The 7317-nt window shown below is 44.6% G+C and overlaps 1 long non-coding RNA gene across 1 annotated transcript; it reads right to left on the bottom strand.

The window, feature by feature from the left end:
• Positions 1 to 1124: 1124 nt before the first annotated feature.
• LOC147701579 (uncharacterized) lies at positions 1125 to 1824 on the bottom strand. The gene is made up of 2 exons (XR_015297192.1): positions 1713 to 1824; positions 1125 to 1330 (listed from the first exon to the last, which is right to left on the bottom strand). It is a non-coding gene; the product is annotated as an uncharacterized LOC147701579 (long non-coding RNA).
• Positions 1825 to 7317: the final 5493 nt, after the last annotated feature.

The following is a 7317-nucleotide window of genomic DNA, read 5'->3' on the forward strand; positions in this document are numbered from 1 at the left end:
AGGCGTCCCGGGGCCCCGTGGTAGAGCGCTGGAAGGCTGAGCTGCTTAAATGGGCCAGGTGTGAGGGTGAGCTTCGCCTGCGGGCCGCGCTCAGGATAGACAATGACATGGCACTGGAGAGAGCCAGGGCGTGGGAGGGGCTGGTCCTAGATCTCACGCTCCTGGACGTGGAAGAGGAGGACTCCCCGGTGCATAGTCCGGCTCAGGCGGGGCGCCCGCCTGAGGGGGGGACGGATTAGGCCCACTTTGCTGCTTCACTACCTTTGCGTTCCAATGTGATGATTTACGAATGGTTGCTGATAAATCCTGGTGCCTTGCTTCGGATCTGATCTTGGTGGAGGGGTTGAGAGCTCGGTTAGGGGATACTCTGGCACGCCTGGGGGGGTGGGGGGTCCGGGCAGGGGCAGGGGATGGTCAGGGGGGATCCTAGACGAGGGTGGCGGGGTAGGTGGGGATGAGGGTGTTACGGGGGAGGGGGGGGTTTGTTCAAGGAGGGTGTACAGTGACTCTTGGTTCAAACTGGACTTGCGACATGGGAGAGGGAGTGTTAGGACCCAAAAGCAGCTCTGCCATTTCCCACCCACCTGGTGGCTAGAGCCGTATACAGAACGCTCCAGCGCAGTTTCTTTGTACCTGTGACTTTGCCGCTCGACCTCCGGGGTGTGAGCTGAATGGCTGTGTGATACAGGGGTAAGGGAGCGGCGCTTTCACTGAGTACCAAGGGGAATGGATTGAATATACTGTATGCCTTTCTGATTTTGCTGCAATAAAAAGATATTTACAAAAAAAAAATCAATGCAGAAAGCAAGAACTTATGTAATAAGCTGTGAGAAAAATAGCAATAAAATTAATTAGCTCTATAAAGTAACATAGTGCACCGTATAATAATGTTAAACCTTAGCTTTCTGTAAAGTATTATCTTCTAAAATTATTCTTTTGTATACAATGACGTTTGTGAACAATAACATTTTGAAATTCAAATAGTAGTCAAACCTAAAAAAATAAAATGTGTTGAAGTTTAAAACGTATGGTACTGGAAGAACCATACAAGTGTAAGGTGGAGCTCTTGAGCACTCCTGTAGGCAAAATAATTTTGCAAGCAATTAAACAAAGTAGTCCGTTAGTAGAGACACAAAGTTTTATTCACTTTGTAATCTGTATCTTTAGAAACGTAGGTTAAGATTTCTTTAACATAACAATACAATCCAAAGGGTTTCTGGATATTCCAAAGGGTTAATTTCACACAACGTGTATATATCTTCTAGACATGGTCAAGTATTAGCCCCGATGCATCTCTAGCCCGTGGCTCTTCTTCAGTGGGTCCCTTAATCTACAAGGAAATTAAATCGAAAAAAAGTGGTATTAAAGAAATGCAGGGCCCGAGGTTAAGGCTGAGATTTAAAGTGAACTAAAAAGCCAAGGTATTTATGCGTGAACTATGAATAAATGGCCGTGGCGAATGTGAAAACTGTTAGTGTCCAATGGTGAACGAAGTAGTAGTGAGGTATGGAGAAATAGGTTATGAGAAAGATGCGGTAAGTGACTAAAAAACCTGCAAAGTAAAATGGTGACATGCTAGCTTGTGAGCTATATTAATTATCTAGGCGTCCCGGCGGAACACAGTGAGTCTAGAAAATAATCCAAGAAGAAAAACCACCTCCGAGGTGAATTAGTAGTATGCCAGAAATCGGAAGTGTTGCAGTTACGCTCACCGCTGTATTTTGGTGATGAGAACCAATGTGCTCCGTGTTTGAGTTAAGACGCTGGAACCAGAATCACCGTGTAGCAACGCGGAAGAAAGTGTTATGCAATCTCGCGCATGCGTATTAAGAGTGAACAAAGAGAAAAATTGAAACAGGACTATTACAATGCTCCGAGAATGGGGTGAAAGTAAATAATAACATCACGAGTTAAGGACTGAGGAGTTAAACGGAAATAAAATAGAAATAAAGAAATGGAGGAAACGTTACAAAAATGTGAAAAATTATGAATCATATAGACACAGTAAACATGAATAACGGACGAAAGTGAAAGAAAAAAACGAATAGTATCCCGACATTGGGATGACAGAATAAAGAAACAGAACAAGAATGTCGTAGAGGTATAATTGAATGGTGACAGTACAGACAGGAAAAACAAATGTAGCTAGGTGTGTAAATGAAGAGATAAAGAACGTGCGATGGCGTAGGTAACTACGAGTGTACCAGCAGAAAAATAGAGGTTCAACGCTAGGAAAAGAGCAGAAAGCAACAGGAACAGGGTAGAGACACCAAAACTAGGGTGATGTGCTGAACAGTGTAGGGGAAAATAGTTTTTGGGGTGATTGAGTTGGGGTAGGTGGAAAATCAACCCGAGGGTTGTGTGTGTTGCAGAGGCTTTTTGTGCTCTGAAGTAAAATAATACTAGAGTTGAAGAAAAAAGATGAAAAAGTAAACAAAGTTAGAGAGAGTGAACTAAAATAAGTGCTATATTTGAAGAAAGTGAAATGGATCGTAATGGGGTATAGTTAAAGATGCGAAGAAAGAGAGGCCAACGTGCTTAAAGAGGAATGATGCCAAGAGAGAACAACATTATAAGAAACTACTATAATCCAGTCTCTCGTTGAGTCCTTTCGGATGGGTGGAACAGAGTTTGTGAATCCAGTATAGTTCTCTTTGTAGAAAAAAAATGTTTGGGTCAATGCCTGTGGGTTTTTTCACTACCTCCAAGATTTGGAAGCGGATTTGGCTTGCATTGTGATTCAGTTGGATAAAATAAGCTGCCACGCAGGATTTAAGGTTCTTGTTTCTAATGTTGCTGCGATGTTCCGAGAGTCTGATTTTTATCTTCCGTACTGTTTTACCCACATAAGGTAAGCCGCAGGGACACTTTAGGAGGTATACCACGTGGGTGGTGTTGCAAGTTGCATTCACCTGAAGGCGAATGGGAGTACCTTGAGTAGGTTGCATCACATTGTTTCCAGGAATGATTTTATGGCAGTTAGTGCAGTTATGGCACGGAATTGTGCCCTTGTATGTGGTAGGTTCTGTGGAATGAGGTTTCAGCATGGATTGTAAATTTCTTGAACGCTGATAAGCAAAAATGGGAAGATGTTTAAAAATGTGATTGAAATCCAGTTCTAGTTGAAGAACTTGCCAGTGTTTGATGATGCATTGTTTGATAAGTTGGCTCTTAGTTGAAAATTTGGAAACAAATACATTGTGTGGTTCTTCTGAACTTGAAATCACCTTCAGTGTGAGTAGAGTGGTGCGTTCAATTTCTGCTACTCTGTCACTAGCTGTTTTTACAATTTGGTTAGGATAGCCACTGTTCAAAAATGTGTTCATGATGATGGTACTGTCATGTTTGTAGGCGTTTTCAGTAGATGCTATTTTTTTAGCCCAGAGCAGTTGTGAATAGGGTAGATGTCTTTTAAAGCAAGGTTGATGGAAACTTGAGTAATGCAAAGAATTGTTACGGTCAGTTTGTTTGATGTAGATCGATGTGTCTAGTTTGGTGTTAACTACTTTTATATCCACATCTAAAAAAGATATCCTGGAAGCACTGATGTTGTGAGTAAATTGTATTCTGTCATTGAGGGTATTGAGTTGCCTTATTGCTGAGACTAATTGTTCTTCAGTGCCTGTCCATATGAGGAAGATGTCATCAATGTATCGATGGTATGATTTGAGATGATCTTGCCAGTGTGGAACAGTAAGTATATGTTCAGTCTCGTACTCATGCATGAACAGAATGGCATATGATGGAGCCGCACGGAACATCACAGGAACATTAGAAACAAGAACCTTAAATCCTGCATGGCAGCTCTGTTGGACCTGCGATGGGCAAGCCCAGCACAAAGGGGGTAGCTTGGCTCAAGTGACAAGGCAGTGAAGGCTTTTGTGTTAAGCCGGCTCAGACCCAATAATAACCCCCTGTACAACCACACTAAAAAGAAGGACACCACACCACTGTTGTAGAAAAATACGATTCCTTTATATAAAAGTCCTATGTGAGGGAAAAAAAAGGTTCAAGTTCAAAAGCACATTTCCATTCCTTGCAGTACAAATTTCTGGGTCTCAATGTAAGAATAAATAATGTCACGAATAAATAATATAAATAAATAAGTTAGATTCCACAAATAGATATTGGTCAATAAATAGTGTCAATAAATAAAATAAATATCACGGATAAATATGAATCAATATATAGAACACATAAGATAGGTTTTACATTTGCACACAGAATCAATACTGGTTCGTTCTGACTTTTCAAACACTTGTTTGTTCTGGTATCGCTGCCACCAATTAGTTAATTTCAGAGTCAATACATTTACCCAAGGTTACAGTAAGGAAAATTCACTCTTACAGTTTGTGCTGACTGGAATAACAAGGCATACAGGCTTTCTGGGTTCAGAATTGCTTTCGGGACCAACCAAAGTGTGTGCGCGTTAATCTAGAAGGCAAGGAGACACAGTGAGCATTTCATTTCTCTATCGGCAGCCACCGGGGGAAGACCTCTGTTGCCGGTGGAGCCGAGGCGCGCTGCGGGGGCTTCCAGATATCGTTAGCACTCGGCAGCACCAGTTCAAAGTCTGTAGACTGACGAACGGGGCTGTCGGCAGCGTCGCACAATCCTCGAACTGCTCTAAACACTGCCGGCTCACAGTTCCTTACAACGCTGCACCCCACCTCACTACGGCTGCAGTCGGGGAACAATTCAATCGGCACAGTTCTCCTCGCTTCAGCGACGGGGTTCCCAGGGCTACACGGACCTCCCTCCGACTTCCTTCTTCGGGGTGGTTCCCGCCCACAGCATCAACTCCCAGGTCACGGAGGAGGGCAGATACGTTATTCCCGCCCAATGAAGGCCGGCCTCTTCCCGCCACGGCGCACCACCTCACCTTCTGTCACTGCAGGAGGCGCTCTACGCCGATGGGGCTCGGAGACGTCCGAGCTCCTGGCTGGAGGCGCCTGTCACGAAGGGGGGGGGGCACTCTCCGTGATCGCGGTCGCGGCAAACTTGCTCTCGCCTCGCGACTCGTATAATCAGTCACGATAAACCACCGGGGGGGCGGGGAGGCACACAAACTCGGCCACAGTCTTTGGGGCAATTAAGGCACTCGCTGGGCAGGCGCTGTAGGCGCTAGGTCACTTCACACGAGGCTGACTGGAACGCCAGTCAGGGACAACGCTATGAACCTTGGCCACTCTACTGCCTGCGCTACCAGCCGCCTCAGGGGTCAACAGGGCTGGTGTCAATCTGGGGTCAAGTCTAAGTGCTCCTGTCTCTGCTAAGGTCAGGTCAGGAATCAGCTAATCCAAAATGGCGTCAGGGACTGGTCCTTATATAGCCAGTGCCCTGAGGTGCTGGCACCAGCCAGAAGGTTCCAGAACCTTCTCTGGCTGTGACAATAACATGGCACTTCTGAGGTGCTTTATGGTCACTCAGAGCCACCGTATTAGGGTTCTAGAGCAGCCATTTTGTGTACTTGTGGAAAACAAGTAAATTCCTGTCAGGAATGCGTGCCAAACAAAAGGGCGCCAAAACCTCAAAAGGCCAGGTTTCACGGAGGCTCCAATGGGAGTCACTCACATGAGGGAAAAAAGGTGTCCACCATCTTAGGGTCATACATACTGGTTGCCAAAAACCTGGTGAGCAACCAGGGTCTAGGAACATCTAGCCCCTTGAAACAACACACAAAAAGTCCCGGTAGACAAGAAAAGCGACAAATTTTGGGAGGTACAGGGGAATAAAATAAATCATAGTGGTGAGGGGACTCTCAGAAGCAGACGGGTCTAACAAGCTCATTTTACCAAACTGAATCACAATGCAAGCCAAATCCGCTTACAAACCTTGGAGGTAGTAAGAAAACCCACAGGCATTGGCCCCAAAAGTTTTTTACTACAAAGAGAACTATACTAGATTCACAAACTCTGTTCCACCCATCCAAAAGGACTCAACGAGAGACTGGAATATAGTAGTTTCTTATAATGTTGTTCTCTCTTGGCATCATTCCTCTTTAAGCACTTTGGCCTCTCTTTCTTCGCATCTTTTACTATACCCCATTACGATCCATTTCACTTTCTTCAAATATAGCACTTGTTTTAGTTCACTCTCTCTAACTTTATTTACTTTTTCATCTTTTTTCTGCAACTCTAGTATTATCTTTACTTCAGAGCACAAGAAGCCTCTGCCACACACACAACCCTCGGGTTGATTTTCCACTTACCCCGACTCAATCACCAAAAAAAACTTTTTTCCCATACACTGTTCAGCACATCACCCTAGTTTTTGTGTCTCTACCCTGTTCCTGTTGCTCTCTGCTCTTTTCCTAGCGTTGAACCTCTATTTTTCTGCTGATACACTCGTAGTTACCTTCGCCATCGCACGTTCTTTATCTCTTCATTTACGCACCTAGCTACATTTGTTTTTCCTGTCTGTACTGTCACCATTCAATTATACCTCTACGACATTCTTGTTCTGTTCCTTTATTCTCTCATCCCAATGCCCACGTATGGAGGAGGCCTGAAAGCATAGCCTGTGGCTGGGACAGGCTCAGCCTAGGTGTAAAGTTTGTCTATTTAAGCCTATGGAAATCCTGGGGAGCGAAAATAAAGAGGAAAAATTGAATATGATACAAGTGAACTGTCGATCCCTTAAGAAACATAAACTTGAAATCTTCGATCTCCTATATGACCATCAGCCTGATGTACTTTTTCTAACAGAGACTTGGCTAGATGGGGAGTCCGCTCCTGAAATTCTGGAGGCACTCTTCCATGAATATGGTATATTGAGAATAGACTGTGGTAAACAACGGGGGGGGGGGATTGCTATGGTGCACGAATTGGAGGTGAGGTGCATCCTAGAAGTGGTGGACATTAACAAGAGCGAAGCAGGTTTCTTTTCCATCAAATATGCACCTAACCTGACTATAAATGGCTATTTGATCTATTGTCCACTGGGGGCTGCACTTCAATTTATAGACAGCCTGACTGAGACGATTGCGCAACCTGCCCTGCGCTACAAGAAGCTCTTAATATTAGGTGACTTGAACCTTCATTTTGAGGAGGAAAGAAATAGGGAGGCTCAAGAGGTGATAACCTCGATGGAGTTGTTCAAGTTGAAACTTAAATCATGGCTGCCAACTCATAAGGCGGGACACTTTCTGGATCCCATTTTTGCGAATTGGGAGGAAGTGGAAGTCCAGACCCCGGTCCAGGTGCCTTGGTCCGATCATTGTCTAATTCACTTCTCATGGCTTGCCCAAAAGACCGGCGCAAGGTAGATCGGTTGCACAAAAACACAGACAGTGGGGGAAATTAAATCAGGCTGAGC

The sequence above is a fragment of the Lissotriton vulgaris genome, chromosome 7 (genome assembly GCF_964263255.1).
Source record: "Lissotriton vulgaris chromosome 7, aLisVul1.2, whole genome shotgun sequence".
NCBI classification, from domain to species: domain Eukaryota; kingdom Metazoa; phylum Chordata; class Amphibia; order Caudata; family Salamandridae; genus Lissotriton; species Lissotriton vulgaris.